Here is a 25,317-nt window from a genome sequence, read left to right as displayed (position 1 = left end):
TCCAAGTAGATAGATCTGAGCAGTAGCACTTGGAAACAGATGGGCTCTGTTTACATCAGCTTGTTAATATCAAAGATTTGTAATATCTTCCACAGTCTTTTGAGTCTAGTATTTTGCATCTATTTGATGCCTGCCTTCCTTACAGGGTCATTTTAATAAATACTGCAAAATATTAGAACATGGTGGGCATTCATCCACAAATTTTAGCTTCCTTTCCTTGAAAAATAAGTAGGAGTATATATTAGTTTTTAGGAAGAAATATAACTGAGTATCCCTATTTGTTTAGGAGTGGATTCTTCCCAGTAGGAAGTCTACATAACCTCTGCCCTTATGGGGCTTATTCTGGGAACTCTGGAATTATCCTTCATAGTGACCTATGACTCAGCTAGGAAGATAATTTTTGTAAATATGCTAGAGGTAGAGCCCAGTTAGTTGTCTCTCTGATCAAAACATTCCATCAGTTTCTGTTGCCATCCCAAATATGTTGTGTCCTTGTAAACCAAAACTTTTGGTGTATGATACATTAGGAATAGTGTAGGTTGGGATTTCATAGACCTGTATTTGAATTTTAGCTTAGCCATTTATTAGTTGTGTGACCTTGGACATGCTACATAATTTTGGGGGCTCATTTACACGGTCTATTACAAAAATCTAAACAAAGAAAATTCCTATCTACTTTCCAGTGTTAATTGTATCTAACATAAAGCCTTGGACATTTTCAGCCCTTTAATAAGTGTTTCACTTCTGTGTCACCAGCTTATCAGCTACTCTGACACTTCTGTATAGCAGGACATTTTTTTCCAGGAAGTTAGACTTCCCTGTCAACACACCTTTATAGAGGCTGTGGTCAAATGCCTGTGGGTTTGGAAAGTATCTGTCATTGTATAAGTCTCTGAAGTCAGGTGCAAAATTTTGTATGTTTACTGATTTTAAAGGGTCCAAGGCTCCTTGTGCAGTCATTAAAGAAAAACTGAAGTCTCTAGAGGCTAGTAGTATGTGGCACAACCTAGGACCGCTGACTCATTGCTAGTCTTCTTTCTGCCATAAGTTACCAGGGGCTTTGATTATGTTTAAAAAATACTTTGAAAGTAGGAAGTGGAAAAAAAATTAATATACAATTTATTTTACCAATAAGTTTTCTATTGCCTTAGAAAGTATTTTTTGCCTCTTCTCACAGTTAACTCATTTATTCAACAAATATTAAGTATCTACTATGTGTTGTGTACTATATAAAATAATGGAGATGTAACAAACAGGAAACAAAGAAAAATTCCCTGCCCCCATGAATCTTCTATTCTACCCAGGGGAGTCCTAAATAATGTGAAGGAATGAGCCATGTGTTTCCCTTCTAGTAGTAGAAGGACTGGTAAGATAACTTAGGACCTTACATTTCATTGTAAGACTGTTATTGTTATTCAGAGTAACATGGAAATTCTTCTCAGGAGTAGATACATTTTGAGGGTAGAGCTTACAGATTTGCCAGGAGATCAGATGTGGGCTATGAAAGAGGAGGCAAAAATGACTCGTATGGCCTGAGCAACTCAAAGAATGGGTTTGCTGTTTACTAAGATAAAGGAAAAACTGAGAGAGAGGCAGGTTGAGGTAGGTGAAATTAGGAGTTTAGTTTTGGACGGTTTGGAATTGGGACAGTTAAATTTGGAATGCAACCAGCTGAAGCTGTCAGAGGCAGCTGAATGGGAGTCTGGCCTTCAGGAGAGAGATGAAATCTGGAGGTATAAAGTTGGGTGGCATCTCTTATCGAAGTATACTGAGTGAGGTTATGAAGGAATGAACGTAGACAGAAAAAAGAGGTTCAAGTTGAACCCTGAGGTCCACCACACTTAGAACAAAGGGGATTGAAAGGGAGCGCCATAGAGATTTGAGGAAAGCCAAGTGATTATGGTGTCCTGGAAATCAAACACAATATTTTAAGAAAAAGGGAGTGATCATCTGGGTCATCTATAATGAAGGTTGAGAATTGACGATTTGACTTAACAGTGTGAAGATAATCCAGGATCTTAACAAAAGCCTGATTAATAGGGGAGGAGGAGAGGACCAAATTTAAGAATTTTTTTTTTTTCAACGTTTATTTATTTTTGGGACAGAGAGAGACAGAGCATGAACGGGGGAGGGGCACAGAGAGAGGGAGACACAGAATCTGAAACAGGCTCCAGGCTCTGAGCCGTCAGCCCAGAGCCCGACGCGGGGCTCGAACTCACGGACCGCGAGATCGTGACCTGGCTGAAGTCGGACGCTTAACTGACTGCGCCACCCAGGCGCCCCTGAGAGGACCAAATTTAGACACACTGAGCTGGAGAAATGGAAGCAGGATTGAGAGTTTTTGTTTTGTCTTTTAAGATAGTTGAAATAACGTGTATATTCAGTAAAGAGGAACAAAATTGATGCATTGGTTGGGGGGCCAGGGCTTTGTGGAGCAATGTATGAAGTCGGCTAGAGGGAACGGAATCTGCTGCCTGAGTTGGAAACACTGGTCTTACTAGTTTTCATTTATAGCAGGTTGGCAAGCCACAGCTCTGGAGCCAAATTCAGCTTACCGACGGTTTTTTTTTTTTTTTTTTTTTAATTTTTTTTTTTTTCAACATTTATTTATTTTTGGGACAGAGAGAGACAGAGCATGAACGGGGGAGGGGCAGAGAGAGAGGGAGACACAGAATCGGAAACAGGCTCCAGGCTCTGAGCCATCAGCCCCAGAGCCCGATGCGGGGCTCTAACTCACGGACCGCGAGATCGTGACCTGGCTGAAGTCGGGCGCTTAACCGACTGCGCCACCCAGGCGCCCCAAAACTTTATTTTAAAAAAACAGTCGGGGGCGCCCCAAAACTTTATTTTAAAAAAACAGTCGGGGGGCGACCCAAAACTTTATTTTAAAAAAACAGTCGGGGGGCGCCCCAAAACTTTATTTTAAAAAAACAGTCGGGGGGCGCCTGGGTGGCGCAGTCGGTTAAGCGCCCGACTTCAGCCAGGTCACGATCTCGCGGTCCGTGAGTTCGAGCCCCGCGTCGGGCTCTGGGGCTGATGGCTCAGAGCCTGGAGCCTGTTTCCGATTCTGTGTCTCCCTCTCTCTCTGCCCCTCCCCCGTTCATGCTCTGTCTCTCTCTGTCCCAAAAATAAATAAATGTTGAAAAAAAATAAAATAAAGTTTTGTTGGAATGCAGCTGTGCCCATTTATTTAGATGTTGTCTATGGCTGCTTTCAAGCTGTAGCTGTAGGATTGCATGGTTGCTGCAGAGAAGCCTAAGATATTTGCTATCTGGCTGTTTGCAGAAGGGGTTTGTCAACCCTAGACTTATAGTAACTGAAAGAGGAGATGAAATATGAGTGGGAGAAGGGAAGTAGAAGGCAAATCTAAGGAACTGAATATTTTGTAAAAGGTATTCAGATGCCTTTTCTGGTTTAGGTCAGACCGGATAGGAAATCAGAACTTTGAATTTAGAGCAAAATGGGTTATAGCCTAGGTGCTTTTTCCTAAGGTGGGTTCTTAGAAGGACTCTGCTCTCCAAAGGTATAAGCTAACTATATAGCCTGCTATTGCTGTGTTAGAAATTGTCACGATCTTATTGGCTTAAAACAACAAACATTTATTATCTCACAGTTTCTGTGGGTCAGGAATCAGAAGCAGCTTAGCTGTGTGGTTCTGACTCAGTCTCTCATGAAGCTACAATCAAGGTGTCAGCCAGAACTCCTGTCATCTGAGACTGGGCTAGGTCTAGAAGGCTGGCTTTCCGTCTCACTCATGTGGTTGTTAGCAGGAGGCTTCGGTTCCTTGCCACATGGACTTCTGTCCACAGGACTACTCACAACATGGTTCCCCCCAAAGGGAGTGATGAGAGAGAGTGTCCAGGACAGAAACCTTAGTCTTTCCGTCACTTCCACTGTATTGTAATGGTCAAACAGGTCAGCCCTGGTACATCACAGGAAGACACTACAGAAGGGTGTGAATACCAGGAGGTGGAGATTGTTGGGAGACATCTTGGAGGCTAACTACACAGACTCACTTGAATGTCTACAAAATTGTGTGTTATGTTGTGTACTTCCAGCTTTGCCGGGCGGTGACCAATGTTTTCGTAACTGTCCACGGCAGCTATTAGTGACAGTTTGATTATATTAAAGCCCCACCACAAAAACACTGTTTAAATATCTTTTTCTTTTTTCCTAAGCTTTTTCTTTTCTGATCACAAAAGTAACATGGCAGAACACTGGAATTCAGATAAGTAAAAAGCCCTGGAAATTACACATTTCTCATGTGCCGCCCTGTTTAGAGTTCTCTTTCTGAAATTTTATTTTGCAGTCTGATGTTTTTCCTGTTTCTACTAATACATAATCTGTTTCAAGAGTTCATACATGAGGGACGCCTGGGTGGCTCAGTCGGTTAAGTGTCCGACTTCAGCTCAGTTCATGACCTTGCAGTTTGTGAGTTCGAGCCCCGCGTCAGGCTTTGTGCTGACAGCTCAGAGCCTGGAGCCTGCTTCAGATTCTGTGTCTCCCCCTCTCTCTGCCCTGCCCATGCTCATGCTCTGTCTCTCTCTGTCCCTCAATAATAAATAAGTGTTAAATAAATAAATAAAATAAAAGTTCATACATGAATATTATTTGTAAGCTGCTTTCACAGATTTTGTGAACATATTCCAGGACCATTCAGTACTCAGCATCATTTTTATGATTGTTTTATAATCCCATTTTGTGGCTATCCATAATTTAATTCTTCACTTAATTATTATGGATGTTACAGTAAATATCCTTGTCATTAATTTCTCTGTGCACAACCATGATTATTATGATAGCCTTTTTTTTCAAATATCAGTTCTTACTAATGATTCACATACAAATTCAAGAAAAGTAATAACTGCAGGTATAAAGTGTATTCTATTTGTAGTTGTTTTTAAATAGGGCCATGGTGAGGCTTTTGTGTTGAGGATCTGTAGAACCTTATTAGGTTCTCAAAAAGGACTGGGATATTCACGTCCTTGGTTAATTTGCAAAAATAGGTCAGTGACCATAAACTTATCTTACTTAAACCTCTTGGGTTGGATATATGAACATAACACATCTACTGCCCCCCAAACTCCTAAATCTTATAATACATATATAAGGTAAGAAACAAAAAATGTTTGCAGAAATTTGCCACTTGCTGTGGTGATCTTAGTAAGTGACCTTATTATCAGAAGATTGAATTGCTTTAGGTCAGATGTTATGTAACACTGACATGATTGTATTAATCTATTAAGAAAATTGCATGAAGTGTCTGCTAAATTTAGAATTATTTCTGACTATTCCATTTAATTTTTTTTCGGAGACTTTTTTTTTTTTTTTTTTTTTTTTTTTTTTTTTTTTTTTTTTTTTTCAACGTTTATTTATTTTTGGGACAGAGAGAGACAGAGCATGAACGGGGGAGGGGCAGAGAGAGAGGGAGACACAGAATCGGAAGCAGGCTCCAGGCTCTGAGCCATCAGCCCAGAGCCCGACGCGGGGCTCGAACTCGCGGACCACGAGATCGTGACCTGGCTGAAGTCGGACACCTAACCGACTGCGCCACCCAGGCGCCCCTCGGAGACTTTTTTTGAACATTAGTCTTGGGGAAACTAACTTAGCTTCAGAGACCAGGGTTTAATTTGTCCATAATGCATAACACATTGCAATTCCAAGTAATACAATATAGCGTTATCAGATGTGGGAGCAGCGCGACTCTGTTGCCTGTGCCAACTCTCCTTTAGCAGTTCTTCCATAGCCGTTCTGTCCATAGCAGTTCTTTACTGGAGTTCCTGTTCTTCTTGGGGGAATGTCTCAGGATTTTACCACTACCAATTACTTTGTTCTCCAAAGTCATTTTCTAGAGTTTAGTTTCTTTTTTGAAAGTATATGTACCAGTTATTTGTTGTTAGATACTGGGATTACAGACCTGGCAGGGGGCGGGGTGGGGCGGGGGTAGCTCTTTGCTGTTGAAAAGTCCCTGATAGTTAGTGTGGTGAGATGCATTGATAGACCTTTTGTCCAGAATGCTCTGGAACCACCAAGGAAGTAGCCACTCAGGCCCAGAGAGCAGTTGGAAGGCTGGAAATGCTGCATAGAAGAGGTTCTGTGTCAACAGCTTTCTTTACCCTTATGCACACATTTCACATCACCCTGTTAGGCCACAATGTTTTCATTGAAAATGTTCTGATCAAGTTGTATGGATCAAGAACTTTTCTCACCACTGATTTAATATGGTATCAAGTATGCATTAAATTGGTCATCTCAGAAATAGCTGAAAAGTACATTTATAGAGTAAGAAGCAATTTAAATTTAATTGTCTCAATCTCTACCACCTTCTTTCCTGATCTGTTTGATTCTTTTTCCTGGGAGCTTATAGACAGTTTTGTTTGTTTGTTTGTTCGTTTGTTTGTTTGTTTAAGAGAGAGAAAGCATGGAGGACAGGACAAAGAGAGAGAGAGAGAGAGAGAGAGAGAGAGAGAGAGAGAGAATCTTAAGCAGGCTCCACAGTCAGCTCAGAGCCCAGTGCGGGGCTTAGTCCCATGACCCTGGGATCATGACCTGAGCCAAAATCAAGAGTTGGACATTCAGTTGACTGAGCCACCCAGGCACCTCCATTCACTTTTTACCAGAAAAACTCATTAGAACCTGCCAGTGAGCCAGAATTTGCCTTTGTCTTTTCCTCAGTATTTTGTTTTAAATTCGAAACATTTTCTCCCATTTTTTTTCTTTCTTTCTTTTCTTTTCTTTTCTTTTCTTTTCTTTTCTTTTCTTTTCTTTTCTTTTCTTTTCTTTTCTTTTCTTTTCTTTTCTTTTCTCTTTCTTTCAGATTTTAAGTACTCTCTATACCCAACATGAGACTCGATCTTACAATCCTGAGATCAAGAGTCGCATGCTGTACCCACTGAGCCAGCCAGGTGCCTCTCATTTTCTTTTTGAAAGGGGAAAAATATTTTTTAAAATTACAAACTCAACCCATTAGATATATCTCAAAGGATGTAATACTTTTCTTCATTTATCAGTGAAAGAAGTTAGAAATTAGCTTAAAAAAAAAAAGCTCAGCAAATGGCAGACAAATCTCCTTGGAAGTCACAGTCCCATGTAAAGTGCATCCCAGAAAAGAGGAGGGGCAGATCAGGTAGCTCCTGCTTTTATGGGTTTCATCAAATACTGGACCTACTCAAGGGGAGGCAGAAGAGTCACCTCTCAAAAAGGAGTGTGTTACCGATGAGGCCATTACTACACACCTTCCTAAGAGCACCAGTGGGGTGGTGGGGGCTGGGGTTGGGGACGTGTTTTCTAAACTAGATCTAGGAAGTGGAATGTGGAATCAGTTTTGTCCTGTTCCCCTTAAGGGCTGTCCACTGGTTAATGACACTTTTTTTTTAAAGACTAAATAAAACAAAGCAAGCACACACCCTAAAAATGGAAAAGAAAAAATACCACCAAGATGTCCCCGATTACTCTCCAGAGTGGAACCGGGGAGAAGCTTCAGCAACCCGAATTGGTTGTTACAGAGTCATCACAAGCGGGCCTCTCTCTTAAACAACAACGAAAACTTTTTTTTTTTTTTTTTGGAAACAACAGAACAAAAACTAGTACTGATCACTTTTCTGACAATACAGAATCACTCAGAATTAACTAGTATCAGGGGAGGCAAGGGGGCCATACCTATGGGCCTTGTCTCATACCAGCGCATGTGGGTAAGTGCAGGGCATTTGTCATTATTGGAAAGACAAATTTTAATTTTTCATCTTTAGTTTGATTTAAACATTGCTTTTAGTACGATGCTGACACCAGCTGCGCAGAAAGGGCTCTGGAGAGAGGTTCATAGCAGCATACACCTGCGGGTTTTCTGGTTCTGGCTGTGGGCCCTCCAGTATTGCTTCCTCAAACACGTTCATTCCATAGGCATTGCTGTATGAGTTCAGAGCACTCCATATACTCGATAGCCTGCGAGCAGTCTCTGCAGTGATAGGCCTCTCTGATTCTTAAAGTTCCTCAGTAGTGGAGGGGTCATCTCTGAGATCAGTTTGGATCCCAGCAAGCAAGAAAAGAGTCTTTGCACAGTGGTGAATTATCTCAGGCACCCACTTTTCTTTCATGTTTTGAGTGAGGACAGAGAAAAGAGTGAGAAACAGACTAGAGATACATGTATTTGTGGATAACTCAGTGGTCATAATCTGTTATAATCCTCTTGCCCTGCTATATCAAAAAGTCCAAGAATATATGGCTCTCCACCAACCATAACTATGACTGCATAGTTGTCAAAAACAGTTGGTACATGTTCAGATGGAAGTGTGTCCGGTAGGGTATCAGGAGACACATTTTACCAGTGGCACCATCACCCACAACAGTGCACTTACTTGTCTGCCATGCTGAGACAGTTTTGCATCTATTTTGAATATTCAGATTCCACGTTGACTTCAGCTTCTCCACTGGGACCTTTCTATCCTTTCATTTTCTTAACTTTTATCTTTTGAAGGCAGAAAATACGTTTTTAAAAACTGATTTTATTTGAATATAGTTGGCACAATGTTACATTAGTTTCAGGTATAATATAGTGATTCAATAAGTCTATATATTATGCTGTGCTCACCACAAATATAGTTGCCATCTGTCACCATTATGGAATGAATAAATCATAGGAATAAAAGGCACATTGTAGGGAATGTAGTCGATGATTGTAATTGTTTATTTAACTGTCTTTTAAAGAACAGAAATTTTTAACTTTGAGGTAGTCCAGTTTATCAGTTTGTTCTTATGTGGATTTTGCTTTTGGCATTCTAGCTAAGAAATCATTACTTAACTCAAGGTCATATGCCTAATCCAAGGTCATATGCCTAACTCTGCTTTCTTCTAGAAGTTTTGCAATATGGATCTCAGTTCATTTTTTTGCATATGGATATCTTAATTGTTCCAATATCATTGTTGAAAAGACTATCCTAGGGCACCTGGATGGCTCAGTTAAGCATCCAACTCTTGATCTCAGCTCAGGTCTTGATCTCAGGGTTGTGAGTTCAAGCCCCACATTGGGCTCCAAGCTGGGCATGGAGCATACTTAAAAAAAAAACAAAAAAACAAAACCACAAAACTGTCGTTTCTTTATTGCATTGCCTTTTACACCTTTGTCAACAGGCGTCAAAAACTGTAAACAACCCAGATGTCCACCAATAGATGAATGGATAAACGAATTGTAGTAACGCTGTATAGTGGACTACTGTGCAGCAGTAAAAGGAAAAGAGCTACTGATACAGGCAACAACAGGGATGTATCTCAAAATTACATGGAGTGAAAGAAGCCTGATGGAGTTCATACTGCATAATTCTAGAAACTATAGGAAATGCTAATTAATTTATATAGAAAACAGAGCAATGTATTAAGGGGGTGTGGCAATGCTAGGGGGATTACGGTGGGTCATATTTAAATATGTGCAGTTTATTATATGCTATACCTCAATAAAGCTGTTACACATAAAACTCTAAAAATTTTATAGAATAACAGTAGTTAAACTTGATCACTAAAATTTTTCTTTTCCTACTTGTTAATCTTTTCTTCATACTATAATCCCTGTTTTATTGTTTTATTTAAAAAATGACAAGTAGATCTGGACGTAGTATTCAGAACATGTGATCATTGTAAACTCGCTTCAAGTATATCTTTTGCTTCAAGTCCTGTGTCATGCCAGTTCCTACAGGGCCTATTAATCTTTCCTCGGTATCATTGTTCAACTACCTATGACCTACTTTGTTATTGTTTAATCCATACTCCCCCCTCACCCAAACTCCCCCAAATGTCCACACATACTTCACTAGTAGAAACTGGAAAATGCATAGGATTAAGATATATAAAGTTTGAGGAGAGAAGCATAAAAAAGGGATCAGGGGCACATGGTATAAGGAGACAATGTTATAGAATTTAGATTTCAACCTAAGAGCACTTACGGAGTCTTTGAAGAATTTTAGCTAAGCCATGTCAAACTAATTTCACTTTTTATTGTGATAGGTTATAGTTACATAAAAAGGCAGACATTATTAACAATAAGGGGTGTCGAGTCCCTTTGGTATTTTAGTTAATACATAATTTTTGGGGTGGCAGGGTCAAAACTCTTATTCCAATATCTTAAATTTATTCCCAAGCTTTATACATTATAATTGCATCCTTTCAACTGAAATAGAACTAGTAATTCAAAGTTCAGAACTACCTGAACTTTCCTGTTTCTACTTCTTGGGTTTATGTGAATGACAACTATATTTAGGCTTAAGAATATAGTCTACTGGAACTAAATACAGGCTTCATCTATTCATCCTTGCTGGTTTTCAGTAGGAAATCTTGTAAAATGGCCTATAAGAGGTTTTACTATTTTATTTTGCTTCCTTTCAAACCTTTTGAGTCAAGGTTCACTAATTTGGAACTAGTTATGACTCTCTGTAAGGCACTATTGATTCTTGATATCATCTCCTGATAGCAAGAGATGGCAAGAACCCAGAAAGGAAGAAATGTGACTTCTGAGCAGCAGCCAGTTATCTGGAAACAGGATCCTTTGTTGTTAAAGAGGGTTTACTGGAACAAGTTTCTGTGTCGTCATACAGCACCGGCCACTGCCTAACCCAGACCATGTTTTTCAACACCTGGCATAACATGAAATTTCTAGATCACATGAGACCAGTCCTTCAGGAGGTTACTTGAACTCAGTCGTCCAGTATGATGGATTGGTGACTGTGGAAGCCTGTAAGCGGGTACCAGTTACTAATAAACATGCTCAGCCCATCCCTTGAGTTGAACTCCGGGTTTTGGGATAGAGCAAAAGAATGAGGATATGGGATACTGGCTTCTAAAGTCGTTTGTGAGTACACAGTAATTGCACGCCTGCTCTAACTGCACTGGCACAGATACGTAGATTCTGCGGGATCATACCGTCCTGGGTCAGTTCCTAGTTTTAACTCTACCACAACTTTCTGTGGAATTTCTTGCAAGTGACTTAACTCTTCTCTAGCCCTTATTTCCTTTTATGAAAAATGAGAGGATTAAGAATATTTTAAGACTTCCTTCTGTGGTTCTTCAGTTGCATTATGTTTATTTGATTTAAAAAACATCTTGCAGTGAAACTTGTAGGTAAAAATGAAAATAATTTGTTAAAATCCTATCACGTGTAAAATTGGAAGAAAGAGGCTAGTATACTGAAGGGGATATTTTACTGGATGAGATCCCTGGGTAAATCTCACTTTCTGTGGGGCCTGGATCTTCAGAATGTTATCTCTTTGAGCATCAAATTGTCATCTGTGCTGAAGCCTGTAACCTTACGTGATAATGAGCTGCAACACCTTTGCTTCTAACCCCTATTTTGCATTTAGGTGCACATGTTTAATGTTTTAATTTTAAATGTATGGTTGGCTTTTGGTGATACAGTTTGAAGAGATTGAAAGCTTACCTGTGTGTGGGTCTGCTTCCCAGCCTATGATTCCCAACCGTTCCTGATGAGCCATGACTATCCCCAATGAGCCCCTGATACCCACTGTCATTCACCGTCCACCCACTCCCGCTTAGAGTAATTTGACATACACTCTGTTCCATGTTCTGCCTGTTAGACGTATTGGAAATGACCAAGGAGTCTTGTCCCTTTCCTTGGCCACGTAGGCAGTTGCTGTATGTGGGACTTGTTTTATTTTTTTAATTTAATTTCTTAACTTTAGAGAGAGAGTATGAGCTCAAGAGAGGGGCAGAGGGAGAAAGAGAATCTTAAGAAGGCTCCATGCTCAGCATGGAGCCTGATGTGGGGCTCGATCCCATAACGCTGGGATCGTGACCTGCGCCAGATCAAGAGTTGGATGCTCAACCAACTGAGCCACCCAGGTGTCCCAGGGACTTGTTTTAAATTACTGTTGTCTGGTCTTTTCTGCCTCCATCGATCCATCGAGAACCCCAGTGGTCTTTATTCCAAATACAATGATGATTTGCCCTGTGGTATCATCCCTGACTCACCTCCTCCCCTTCTCAACTGCCTCTCTCTTTCCCCCTCACTTCCCCACACAAAGTCTGGGGATGTCTTTGCCCACTTCTTGGCTAGTGTTATAAAACTGGCAACAACAGGTGCACAAAACTTAGTGCCTGGTACAAAGTAGTATGTTTGGTAAATGTTAGCTGTTTTTAGTCTTAGGCCACTGTCTATTGAATGAGTCATGAGGTGCCTGCCTGGCTCAGTCAGTTAAGCGTCCGACTTTGGCTTGGCTCATGATCTCACGGTTCGTGAGTTCGAGCCTCACGTTGGGCTCTGTGCTGACAGCTCAGAGCCTGGAGCCAGCTTTGGATTCTGTGTCTCCCTCTCTCTCTGCCCTTCCCCACTCGCATTCTGTCTCAAAAATAAATAAACATTAAAAAAAATTTTAAATAAAGTTTATTTTAAAAAATAATAAAATAAATGAATCATATGAAATTGTTGATTTCTAAGTAAAAAAAGAAATCTAATGTTGGCAGTTTTATATAGTTCAACTTTATGATAATATGGAGTGATGATTCTTAACCAAGATACAAATTAGAATGATCAGGTCAGCCTTTTACAATATACACTGTCCGCATCCTAGCTCGTTCAGTGAGGATCTTCATGCATGGGTCCTGGGTAAGTGCATTTGTCAAAAGTTCCCCAGATGACTCTAGCGCATACACCTACTAAAACACCTGTGAGAGAATCTTTCCTTCAGGTTGTTTTTCTTTTAATGTACAAGTTCTTTTATACAGACCAGTATGTTTTTCATATAGTCAATTATATAGTCATGAACTGAAACTTTATTTTCATGACTCAACAAATTAGTCATTTTTAACTGTAAGATATGATCAAATCTCAAATTAAGATTTATCAGTACTCAATCTTTGGAAGGAAAATCTAGATGCTAAAGGATGTTTTCATGATTTTCAAGGAATTTCCAAGTCTTTCTTTCTTTCTTTTTTTTTTTTTTTTAAATTATGGTTCTTTATTTTTTAGAGGCAGAGAGAGACAGAGCATGAGTTGGGGAGGGGCAGAGAGAGATGGAGACACAGAATTCGAAGCAGGCTCCAGGCTCTGAGCTGTCAACCCAGAGCCCGACATGGGGCTCGAACCCACGAACCGTGAGATCATGACCTGAGCCGAAGTCGGATGCTTAACCACCTGAGCCACCCAGGCGCCCCAACTAAGTAGAATTTAAATAAAAATAAAAATAAATAAAGCCTTGAGTAACATACACAAAGAAAGAAATAAACATAAGCTTAGATAGTCTATTTTCTATATTCGTTGTTAGAGTTTTTTTTTTTAATTTTTTTTTTAAATTTTTTTTTTAATGTTTATTTAATCTTGAGAGAGAGAGACAGAGCATGAGCAAGGGAGGGGCAGAGAGAGAGGGAGACACAGAATCTGAAACAGGCTCCAGGCTCTGAGCTGTCAGCACAGAGCCCAACGTGGGGCTCGAACTCACAAACCGTGAGATCTTGACCCAAGCCGAAATTGGACACTCAACCTACTGAGCCATTCAGGTGCCCCACGTTGTTAGAGTTTTTAATTAAAAACCGTGATATTTCCTGTCATTTTGCTGTGCCATACGTCTACAGTAAACCACACAGAGTACGTACCAAATGCTTAATGTGAATGGATGGATGTGTGATGCCGCACACAAGAGCAAGTCAGAATTTCAAAGGTTACTAGTTCGTGTTTTCTTTCTTTCTCTGTTTTGAATGGCTCCCTGTTGCTATTTAAAAAGAACTGGCAGCTGGCCCTCCACTCTGCCTTGCAGTTACCCACTGCCTTCTTGCCACCTGCCCTGGCCCTGCTGTTCTCTGGCTGTGTCCTGTCCAGGGTCACTACCACCTTCCACCCAGGCCTCACCGCTGCGGCCTCTGGCAGAGCCAGCTCCTGGTGGACCCGTATGGAGATGGGGCTCCCGGATCCCATCCTGGGAGTCACAGGAGCCTTTAAGAGAAACACCAACAGCAAACAGATCATTCTGGGAGTTGGTGCCTACTGAGATGATAATGGAAAGCCTTCTGTGCTCCCTAGTGTCTGGAAGGCAGAGGCCCAGATTGCTGCAAAGTATTTGACAAAGAATACCTTCCCATTGCGAGACTTGCTGAATTTTGTGAGGCATCTGCAGAACTAGCCCTGGGTGAGAACAACAAAACGTTGAAAAGTAACTGGTATGTCACCATGCAGACCGTTTCTGAAACTGGGGCCTTGAAGATAGGAGCCAGTTTTCTGCAAAGATTTTTTTTAAGTTCAGCTGAGCTGCCTTTCTGCCCAAACGCTTCTGAGGAAATCACACGCCCATCTTCAGGGACGCCGGCCTGCGGCTACATGGTTAATCAATACTCTAACCCCAAGACGTGCAGCTTTGACTTCACAGGCGCTAAAGAGGACGTTTCGAAAATGCCACAGCAAAGCGTCCTTCTCCTGCATACCTGTGCCCACAGCCCCACGGGAGAGGACCCTTGCCCCAAGCATTGGAAGGATAGAGCAACAGTGGTGAAGAAAAACAATCTCTTTGCATTCCTCGACATGGCCTATTTACCAAGGCTTTGCCAGAGATGATGGCAACAAGGATGCCTGGGCTGTATGCCACTTCACAGGGCATTCATGTTTGTCTCTGCTAATCCTATGCCAAGAACATGGCTTATTTGGTGAGTGTGTGGGAGCGTTCACTGTAGTCGGGAAAGATGCTGATGAAGCCTACAGGGTGGGGTCATGGTTGAAGATTTTGATCTGTCTGGTGCATTCCAACCTTCCAATCAGTGGAGCACGGATTGCCTCGACCATCCTGACCAGCCCTGACCTGCAGAAACCATGGTTGCAGGAAGTAAAAGGCATGGCCAACCACGTCATTAGCGTGCAGACTCAGCTGGTCTCCCTCCTCAAGAAGGAGGGCTCCTGCCACAACTGGTAGCACATCACTGACCAGATGGGCATGTTTGGTTTCACAGGACTAAAGCTCGAGCAGGTGGAGAGGCTGACCAAGGAGTTCTCCATCTCCCGGACAAATGATCGCCTCAGGCAACGTGGACTACCTTGTCCATGCCACTTACTAGGTCACCAAGTAATTTCCCTGGTTAGAGGGAACAAAGACCACCTTCCTGTCTACAGCCTCTGTGGTTGTGAGATTCACACAGAGGAAGAAGGAGGGTGGATGGTGGTGAGCAAGTCATTTCTTTCAACCACAGTACTTAACACTCAACCATTGAATGTGTTTTTCAGAAAAGAACATGTAGTGAAATGGGGCAGAGGCATCTGTGGCTGGTGTCTGAAACTTTGTGGCTCAAAACCAAACTCCTGCTCATCCTTTAATTCCAGTGTTCCAAAAGAGTGTACATGTGCAAGATAGAGCCCCCCAAAAACCTGTCGATCACGCCAGTGCAATAGATCAGGAGCTTTAACAGAAGCACCTTTTGGTGTTGGGGACACCTCTGTAGCTCTAGAATGCGAAGAGCACCTACAAGAGGCATTGTGGGAAGACCTAGTTCTAACATGAGCAGTCAGCCCTGTGTTTGTCCTCTGGTGATGGGGCAAGCTTATCAACAGACCTCGTTCCAGAAACCGTGTTTCATGAAAACCAGCAAGTCTGCTGCCGCTGCAGTGAGGAAAATAAAAGATGTTGTTTCCTGTCTTATTTAAGAAAAATAAGGGGCGCCTGGGTGGCTCAGTCAGTTAAGCGTCCGACTTCGACTCAGGTCGTGATCTCATGGGTCGTGGGTTCGAGCCCCGCATCGGGCTCTGTGCTGACAGCTCGGAGCCAGGAGCCTGCTTCTGATTCTGTGTGTCCCTCCCTCTCTGCCCCTCCCCTGCTCATGCTGTCTCTCTCTGTCTCTCAAAAATAAATAAATGTAAAAAAAAAAAAAAAAAAGTAAAGAAAAAGAGAAAAGGCCTTTCTTTTTAATACTTTCAGACATTTTAATGTTGCTCTCTTCTCCCTTATTATTGCTGTTCTTTTCCTGAGGCACAGAGATCTATAACTAGCCTAGATTTTCATCCTATTCTGCTGCTTGATGGACTGTCAGCCCCATCCTATAGGATTGACTTATTTGAAGAAGTGTATAATTTACTTCTCATCCCATACCCTCACTTTCCTTATCAAAGAATAGCATGGAAGAGGTAACTGCACTGGATTTCAGCATCCTCTTTAGTGATTGATTGTCTCCTGACGGGATGTTGCCTCTGCCCAGTTGGACCCCTTACTTCATTCAGTGCAGTTGTGCAGTGTCTCATCTCACGTCACGAGTGGGCAGTGCAGGGCAGAGTCAGGAAAGAGGGTATCTGGGCTCTGGTTTTAACCTTTTGTGTGCCGCCAGCTGGGCTCAGGCTTCACCCTTTGGAAAGATAACCACTATCTGCTCCAATCATGTAGACTTATTGAACCCTGGTTTCTCTCTTAAAATAAAGTTACTGCAGACCCCCCCTCCAAATAAAAATAAATGAAAAGAATTGGCTACCGTATTTCCACAAAATAGAAACTCAGCAAGTGGTCTATTATAGAGCTGTTGTGGAGATTAGTTGGTACAAAGGGAATTTCTCTTTATTGATGTAGAGTTCATCTTTAGCTTTAAGTTACTGATTTATAAAAATAGTTTCAGTACTTAATTTGCAGAGCGTGACGGATCAATATGTCCCTTTATAAATTCTTAGTTTTAGCTAAGCTGTCCCAGTGCTATAAAGAAAACATTAGAAAAAAAAATCATATCAACACTTTTCTATAGCAGTGAAGACCACTGGCTGACCTCTTTTTTTCTTTCTGTGTGATTACTTGGTCACTTATATCAGGAAACCTATTTATTCTTAAAATTGATACTGAAAATTGATAATTGATACTGAATACTTAAAATTGATTGTATTCTTTAAAACTGAGGTTTATCTTAACTAGACTCTTTAGTTGAGATTTTCGAAGTTCCTGAATTTGAAATATTTGGGATTCCAAATAAGTCAACTGAAGATTTTAACTCGTTTGTACTGAAAGCCAATAGACTGACTCCTCTGTGTCCCCAACTTCCTGTGACATGACAGAGGAAAATAAAATTTATAAACAGAAATTTGTAAACTCACAAGCACTGAGAGTAGGAGCAGATGGAGTGGCCATGAGCAAAGCAGAGACTTTCCAGGTTTTAGAAGGCAGGAAACAGATGGCACTGATGGGTGGGCCAGGGTGGAGGAAGCCCCGGTCCAGCATACCCATGAGGAGAGGCTGCGAGAGGAATCTATGCTTTCAGGAGGAACTGAACAGAAGAGATGATAGGACATGATATTATGATTGTATGCATTAAGAGCCAACTAGACATCCTACCCATACAAATGCTGCAACAACATTGGTTCCCATGCTAATTTTGGAAATCTGCTTTCGAAAAAAGTTTCTTTTTAAACTCTCAGCCTGAGGAGGATTAGGAGTCGCAGTGAAAGTGTTAGTGACACATGGTAAACTCTCCTTGTTTTGATATTTGAAGAAGAATCCAACCTATCAACCTGTTCCTTGCCCACTAACGTCGAAGGAAACACACCCATTAAAATGACAGTGAACGTGGAGTCTTTGACTTCTCCAGATCTGTAATGGGAAGTAGATCTCTCCACCACTGGAGGAAACCTGCTGTGGTGGACTGGGGAAGCTAGAGGAAAGAAAGCCTAGTCAGTGGTGACTTGGAATTATAAATGAATTAACAATTATGAATTAACAATTCACAAAATAACCAAATACATAGAAAAAAATTCACCCTCCTCATGTAATCAAAGATGGAATTAGAAATAATAATGAGATCTTTTTCCTAATATGTAATTAGCAGATTTTTTTAAAGAATACCAATTGCCTAATAGGAATGTTGTGAACAATTATACAGAACTTTTGAAAAGCAGTTGGACATTATGCCTGATAAACCTTAAACAATCCATTCATTCAATTTCTGTTTCTTATGGAAACAGCATGAAAAGCATTTTAAACATAGAAATAGATAGATGGTCATTAATTGTTATACTGAATAATTCTGAACGGCTGTCATGTCTTACAGGACTCAGTAAGTGAACTGCTGTACATGCACAAAATGACATACTAAATAGCCATTAAGAATTACAGCCATGAGGTCAACAAAACAACACAGAAAAACAAGTATGACTTAAGTGGAAAGGGATGCAGAAGGCAAACTTGTGTTATAACTTAACCTCCTCCCCCCATGTCTCTGTACTTGATGGTAAAATCCTTGAAGTTGGGGATCCTGACTTATCTATGTGCCCATCCACTCCTATGTGTACATAGCATAGAGCCTGCTTGGGATTCTCTCTCTCCCTCTCTCTACCCCTAGCTGCTTGCACACATGCATGTTCTCTCTCTCTCTCTCTCTCTCTCTGTCTCTCAAAATAAATATTTAAAAAATATATTTTATGTGCTTATGACTGTTTACTGTTAAACTTTTTGTCAATATTTCTTCTAATGTCTTAAGTTTGATCTAAGCCTTACTTAGTTGAATAATTTTTAAGCTGGATAATTCAGACAGGATTAGTTCAATTATTTTTTCTGGTTGCATTTTTTTTTTAATTAGCAAAGCTTTCATAGACAATGTGAAGTTCCTAAATATATCAAGAAGAAACTGAGAGTGTATATACACTAATTTATAGCTCATACACAGTAGAACCTAAAGCAGGTATAACTTATCCAAATTATACTTTTTTTTTAGATCACTAAGCATCCAGACTCTGAGTATTATTTCTTCATGCAGTTTTGTACCTGGTAAATTGAGTAAAAACATTTAATTTATTTAATTTTCAATTAAGGAACATATTCACATGTTTCACAATTCAAATGGTTACTGTTATTTATCCTCCCAGAGTTAGCATAGGAATATAGAAGCAAAATGTATATTCTTTATAAGTATTAACAATTTAATGTTTTTCTAAAGTACATAATCTTATTTTAAAAGCACACTTAGGGGTTAAAAGACAAATGTTAAAATAGCCATCGATAGTAGTTTATAAGTTTTTTTTTACTCTTTTGCCTTTTGGGTTTCACCCTGTTACTTATTTCTCGGCATTACTGAAATCAAGTCATAATGTGCTAACAAAACTACTGGGACCAGAGTGAGAAAACCTCTTATATTTCAGCTATACAATCTTAGATTCAATTTTTAAATTATTTTGAACTATTAAAGTGATTTTCATCATTTCCTTGCATGAATTCTTCTCACTACCTACCCTTACCCCACAAAAGGCTGTTGCTGCTTCTTTTCCTTACCCATGTCCATCCACTCTAGTCAGAGAGTTAAGTAATTTGGCTTGAACTTCCCCTCTCCTTCACCCCACACATCTAATAGGTCCCCATATTGGTTGAGTCTTTTCCCTTAGTGTCTCTTGAATTCATCAACACCTCCCCAGTCCACACTCAAGTCACCATGGCCCTGTAGGCTTCTAGCTGTTCTCCCTTCTGAGTCATAGTCTCTCGCTTAAAAACTCCTGGTGGTTCTCCACTGCTTTGAGGACAAAAATCATTACATTCCTGGTACATAAGGTTCTGTTTCTGGCTCTTTTTACTTCTTACAGCTTTATCTCCAACCATGGCTCCCAGGTTCACCTGGTCTACTATTGCTTTGTCTTTCAAGTCTTCGCTTAGCCATCACTTCCTCATTTGTTCTAGAAAATTTTTGTTAGTTTTAACTGTGGCAAGGGTTTTACCTTTGTGCTGCTATTAGTAATTTTGCCCTGAATGGGGGCTGAATATATGATGCATTAAAGGTACTATCTTCAAAAAAGATGCATAGGGGCAGCTCAGGTGATGATATCGTGGTTCAGGCTGTCTGCTTTTAGCACAGCGCCTGCTTCGGATCCTCTGTCCTCATCTCTCTCTGCCTCTCCCTTGCTCAAGTTTGCACTTTTCTCTCTGTTTCTCTCTCTCAAAAATAAACATTTAAAAATAAATAAAAAGATGCTTATCGTATATACGCTGTTTTATTCATGTTAACATTGGCTTTACAAACAAGCTGACGCCCAAGGAGATAAAGTAATTCAAGCCTTTGTGATTTTAGGTCTGTGCTTTGATATCTGACAATGTGTCTGGCAAGTCATGCAAATAACTTTTACTATTCAGACAAGGCAAAATGTTAAGCCATCTTTAAGCAGTTTCCAGCTACTGTAACCTTAAAATAGTATTACTTTCCTTAGTTCAGTCTTTATTATAATTTTGTGTTCTTGTTATTCAGTGCAGCTTGAATAGTTGGAAAATATTATGTTGTTCCATCTCAAAAATAAAACAGTGTTGCAGGGACTTTCTAACTTTGAATGCTGCTCATATAGAGCTTAATTGTATTCTTCAAAATGAAGGAAGACTTTAGGGTGTCAGTTGCTATTAACGTTGTTTCACCTGGACTTCCTTCCACCTTCTCTTTTTAATAATGACTAATTAATAAAGTTTTGTTTATAAATATTAAAAACAATAGTTTTTTTGTCACTTAAAATTTGTCAAAGATTTATTGGGATTCCAAAAGCATGAAACAAAACTATGATAAATTGGACTTCGCCAAAATAAAAACTTCTCTTCAAAAAACATGTAAAGAAAATGAAAAGATAAGCCACAGACTAGAAGAAAATATTTTCTGGTAAAAAAAAAATTTTGTTCCAGAAAATATAAAGAACTCTTACAACTCACTAAAAAAAATTTTTTTTTTAAATGGGCAAAAGATTTGAACACCAAAGACCTATATAGATGGCAGATAACCACATGAAAGGATGCTTAACATGGTTAGTTATTAGGAAAGTGCAAATTACAACCACAATGAAATACTAATGCTGATGTCCTAGACTGCCTAGATGATGACAGTACCCTATGTAAAGCAACTGGAAATCGCCTACTTGTTAGTGGAAATGCAGAAAGGCACACCACTTGGAAAACATATTTAAACAAACTTACCATGCAATTTAGCAATCCCACTCTTAGATATTTACCCAAAAGAAGTGCGCAGTGGGGGGGGGGGGGGATACACACACACACACACACACACACACAGACTTGTATATGAATGTGTATAGCTTCTTCATCTTTAACATTTTTTAAATGAAATAACCCGAATAAATGTGAATAGGTAACCAAATTGTGCTATTTCCAGACAGTTGAATACCATCCAACGTTAAAAAAAAAGATATATGCACTTCTGGTACATGTAACAATATGGATGTATCTCAGAAGCCATAGCTGAGTAAAAGAAACCAGGCACAAAAAGCTATGTACAATATGATCAATTTATATAACATTCTGGAAAAGGCAATAGGAACTGAAATTGGATCAATGGCTGCCAAGGGATGGGGTCATGGGGGGATATTGACTGCAGGGGGTCAGAAGAACCTTTTAGGGGTGATGGAAACGTTAGGGATCTTGACTGTGGTAGTGGTCACGTGACTACATTTATCAAAACTCATTGAAAAGATGATTTTATTGTATGTATACCAAACTGCCTTTAAAAAAAAGTTAAAGCCAGTTTTCAACATCAGAAATTACCTTCACAGGGACATCTGGGTGGCTCAATGAGATAATAAGCGTCCAACTCTTGGTTTTGGCTCAGGTCATGATCTCATGGTTCCTGAGTTCAAGCCCTGTGTTGGGCTCTATGCTGACAGCTTGGGATCCTGTCTCTGCCCCTCCCCTGCTTGCACTCTCTGTGCTCGCACTGTCTGTCTGTCTGTCTGTCTCTCTCTCTCAAAATAAATAAACTTAAAAAAAATTACCTTCACAAATTTAAGGGTAAAGAAAACTCTAGAAGATAGATCAGATGACTCCTAAATCAGGTCCTTAGTCTTTTGATTCAGTGGTGGGTTTTTTTTATTGTGAATACATTTTCATATATTAAAAGTTAATAGTCTTTTATTATCAAAATTTTGTTACCAGTGTACAATCTTCTTGCCCCAAAACAAGATCTATCTTCATTTATTTGAGTGACTCTTTATAAAGTTACCGAAGTACATTATTAAATTGTCTTCATGTATATCTTACACAGTTTGTGTTCATTTCATTCTCTGTTATGTACTCTTTGTGAGTGCTCCTGTAAATCGAGTCTTTTCTTCCACTCTCTGTATATATTGTTGTTGTTGTTAGATATTTGGTTTCCACTTTTTGGCTACTGTGAAGAAAACTGAACATTCTTGTACAAGTATTTTTGTGGACAGATGTTTTCATATCACTTGAGTAAAATGTAGGAGTAGAACTTTGGGTTATAGGGTATGTGTTATGTTTACCTTTTTGAGAAATTGCCATTTTTCAGAATGATTGTACCATTTTTACACTCCCACCAGCAAGGCATGAGAGTTCTGAAAGTTCAACATCCTTTCCTACATTCAATGTGGACTCTTTAATTTTAGCTATTGTAGTGGGCATAAAGTAGTGTATCCTTGTGACTTTAATTTGAATGTCCTTCTGATATTGAGCAACTTTTTATGAACTTTTTGGACAAAGAAATATCTTTATGAAGTGTTTCTGAAGCTCAAGTATTTTGCCCAGTTTTTTTTTTTTTTAATTTTTTTTTTTAACGTTTTATTTATTTTTGAGACAGAGAGAGACAGAGCATGAATGGGGGAGGGGCAGAGAGAGAGGGAGACACAGAATTGGAAGCAGGCTCCAGGCTCTGAGCCACCAGCCCAGAGCCCGACGCGGGGCTCGAACTCACGGACCGCAAGATCGTGACCTGAGCTGAAGTCGGATGCTTAACCGACTGCGCTACCCAGGCGCCCCTATTTTGCCCAGTTTTTATTGGGTTGTTTATATGTATATATTTTTTAATGTTTATTTATTTTTGAGAGAGAGAGAGAGCACAAGTAGGGGAGGGGCAGAGAGAGAGGGAGACACAGAATCTGAAGCAGGCTCCAGGCTCTGAGCTGTCAGCATAGAGCCCGATGCAGGGCTCGAACCCACGAACTGTGAGATCATGACCTGAACCAAAGTCAGAGGCTTAACCAACTGAGCCACTCAGGTACCCCTGGGTTGCTTATATTTTTATTATTAATTTGTTAGAGTTATTTATATATTTTGGATGCAAGTCCTTTGACAATATTTTCTCCCAGGCTGTGACTTACCTTTTAATTTTCTCATCAGTCCCTTTTGATGAGTAGAGGATTTTAGTTTTGATAGTCCAGTTTTTCAGTTTTTTCTTTTGTACTTCATATTTTTTGTGTTCTCTCTAAAAAATCTTTTTTTTCCCTCAGAGTCTCAAAGATATTTTTCTGTTTTTTGAAGACTATATGTTAGCTTTACATTTGAGTCTATCGTACATATCAAATTAATTTTTTGGCACAGGGTGAGAAATGAGTAGAGGTTCTTTTCCTCCTAAGGTTTATGCAATTTTTCCAGGACTGTTTGTTGAAAAGATTGTCATTTCCCCCATTTAATTGCTTTGGCCCCTTCTTCCATTATACATTCTAACCATTTATTTGAAAAGAAATTCATTCTTTATACAACATATTTGGTATAGAACCATTTACCCTTTGAAATCTCTTTTTGATAGCAATTTTTCAGTTGATTCCTTTGGCCTAAGTATGAAATCATATTATCAGTTAATAATGGTCATTTGCTCCTTATTTCTCTTTCTGATGTCATCAGATGCCACTTCCAGAACAATGCTGAAGAGTGGTGATGGTGGACATTCTTATTCCTGAAAAAAGCATTAATGGAAATGCTTTTATTTTATCATGAAGCACAATGATACTTTTAGGGTGTGGGCTTTAAGGTAGCCAGTTTCTATATTAAGTGAGTACCAAAAAATTTCTACTTTATTAAGGTTTTTATGAGCAGCAGACTTTGGATTTTACAAATAGTATAGGCTTTATACAGATAATAATATGATTATTTTCTTCTATTAATTTGAGGAATTCTATTGACTTCTTAAAATATAAAGCTATTCTTACAATATCTGGTTGAATTCTACTTGGTCACTTTGGTTTATTCTTTTAATATGCTGGATTCTATATGGTAACATTTTTTATTTAGAATTTTTGCACTGTATTCACATGATAGATCAGTTAATCTACATTTCCTTTATTATCTCTTTGTTAGAACTTTATCAATGTTAAGCTAGCTCTCTGAGGAGGATTTGGAAGCGTTTTCCATACTCTGGAGCATTAAACACTATTGATAATACCTGTGCTTTATTTAAATGGCTGGAAAAATTGGGGCGCCTGGGTGGCTCAGTCGGTTGAGCTTCCAACTGTGGCTTAGGTCATGATCTCACTGTCTGTGAGTTAGAGCCCCGCGTCAGGCTCTGTGCTGACAGCTCAGAGCCTGGAGCCTGCTTCGGATTCTGTGTCTCCCTCTCTGTCTCTGACCCTCCCCCGTTCATGTTCTCTCTCTGTCTCAAAAATAAATAAACATTAAGAAAAAAAAATTTTGGGGGGCGCCTGGGTGGCTCAGTTGGTTAAGCGGCCGACTTCGGCTCAAGTCATGATCTCGGTCCGTGAGTTCGAGCCCCGCATCAGGCTCTGTGCCTACAGCTCAAAGCCTGGAGCCTGTTTCAGATTCTGTGTCTCCCTCTCTCTGACCCTCCCCCATTCATGCTGTGTGTCTCTGTCTCAAAAATAAATAAACGTTAAAAAATAAAAATAAAAAAAAGATGTTAAAAAAGAAAAAAAAATTTTTAATTAAAAAAAATAAAAATAAAATAAATGGCTGGAAAAATACACCAATATTGTTATTTGTGCCTGGTAATAAACCTAAATAGTCTTAAAAAAAAAAAAAAAAAAAAAAAAACTCTTTCAAAAAGGAATAGTGTATCTTGTTTCCTTGGTCAGGTATATTCTAATTCTTCTGAAATTGTTAATTTTATAATAAATTCCTGGGAATTTTTTATTGAGCAGATATTCTTAATGCAGATAGGGAGTGCCATGGGTGAGTTGTTGTATGAAATACTTTATATTCTGAGAGTGAATCACTAATTTGGCCTCTACCTACATGTGATTAGTAATGGTTTGATAGGAACTGAACTTCTGGTGATCATAAACTTTTAATGCACTATTGAAATAGGAGGGGAAGTAAATGATTCATTTAATCTCTTTATTGACAAAGAATCTCTCATTAAGAACTTTTACCAGTCAGAGGGGCACCTGGGTAGCTCTGTTGGTTAAGCAACCGACTTCAGCTCAGGTCATGATCCCACAGCTCCTGGGTTCGAGCCCAGCGTCCAGCTCTGTGCTGACAGCTCAGAGCCTGGAGCCTGCTTCAGATTCTGTGTCTCCCTCTCTCTCTGCCCCTCCTGTGCTCATGCTGTCTCTCTCTATGAAAATAATAAATAAACATTAAAAAAATTTTTTTTGAAGAATTTACCAGCTAATATTTTTGCTAGACTAATAATAAGTACCTTTATTAGGAAAAT

At 39.6% G+C, this 25,317-nt stretch overlaps 1 protein-coding gene and 2 pseudogenes across 2 annotated transcripts in view; 2 read left to right on the top strand and 1 right to left on the bottom strand.

Moving 5' to 3' along the window:
* Nucleotides 1-25,317, top strand: part of RALA (RAS like proto-oncogene A) — a 72,950-nt gene that overhangs the window by 24,790 nt on the left and 22,843 nt on the right. The window lies entirely within an intron of this gene.
* Nucleotides 7,268-11,474, bottom strand: LOC123607241 (annotated as a pseudogene).
* On the top strand, nucleotides 13,623-15,440 carry LOC123606249 (annotated as a pseudogene).

Source organism: Leopardus geoffroyi, chromosome A2 (genome assembly GCF_018350155.1).
Source record: "Leopardus geoffroyi isolate Oge1 chromosome A2, O.geoffroyi_Oge1_pat1.0, whole genome shotgun sequence".
NCBI lineage: Eukaryota > Metazoa > Chordata > Mammalia > Carnivora > Felidae > Leopardus > Leopardus geoffroyi.
This window is presented reverse-complemented; position numbering and strand designations above follow the sequence as displayed.